Source organism: Mus pahari, chromosome 19 (genome assembly GCF_900095145.1).
Source record: "Mus pahari chromosome 19, PAHARI_EIJ_v1.1, whole genome shotgun sequence".
Lineage (NCBI taxonomy): Eukaryota > Metazoa > Chordata > Mammalia > Rodentia > Muridae > Mus > Mus pahari.
The window spans coordinates 60,055,863-60,056,800 of record NC_034608.1 but is presented as its reverse complement, the minus strand read 5'-3'; the positions used below and the strand labels follow the sequence as shown (position 1 = coordinate 60,056,800).

Sequence of the window (938 nt, the reverse complement as noted above, 5' to 3'; positions counted from 1 at the left end):
ATTTTTTTTTCTGTACTTTATGTGAATTTTTCTTTGGGCCCAGAGTGTTCCTCTGCAACACTGCCCTTTTGTTTTCGAGAGAAGATTTCACATGAACCTTATGGTTACATTTCTACTAAAGTTCCTGGCAAGAAACCCACAGGATCAGACTCTTTCCCTCACTTTGAAGAACTAGTGTTAAAAATACATCTATTACTTCTGAGTCAAAGCCATGGCGGTGGCAAATTCAAGTCCAGTCAATCCAGTGGTGTTCTTTGACGTCAGCCAGCAAGTTGGTCTCATGAAGATTGAGCTCTTTGCAGACGTGGCGCTTAAAATGGCAGAAAACTTTAGGCAATACTGCACTGGGGAGTTCAGAAAAGATGGCGTTCCGATAGGATACAAAGGAAACACCTTCCACAGGATCATAAAAGTTTCACGATTCAGGGTGGAGATTTGTTAATGGCGATGGTACTGGGGTCGCCAGTATTTACCGGGGTCTACTTGCAGATAAAAATCTTAAACTTAGTCACCCAGCTCCAGGCTCGCTTTCCTGGCAATCAGTGGTCTCACTGCAAATGGCTGCCAGTTCTTTATCACGTGTTCTAAGTGTGATTGGCTGGATGGAAAGCATGTAGAGTTTGGAAAAATCATTGATGGACTTCTAGTGATGAGGAAGATCAAGAATGTTCCCACAGGCCCCAACAAAAAGCCCAACCTGCCAGTGATGATCTCACAGTGTAGGGAAATGTAATGTAGACAAGACAGAACCAGTCCTGTCTCTACCATTTGGGTCCTCTGCTGTTTTGATGTGACATTTGCTCTCGAGTCTGACAAGCCAGACTGGCCTCTATGTTTGCTTCCCTGTGCCCACAGTATGCGATCCAGGACCTGGAAGTATCACAGATCAGACCCAATAATCCTGTTTAAATTTTGAACTGTAAATGAAGGATTTTTTT

At 43.5% G+C, this 938-nt stretch overlaps 1 pseudogene; it reads left to right on the top strand.

The window, feature by feature from the left end:
• The first annotated feature begins 211 nt into the window (after positions 1 to 211).
• On the top strand, positions 212 to 733 carry LOC110337145 (annotated as a pseudogene).
• The last annotated feature ends 205 nt before the right edge of the window (positions 734 to 938 follow it).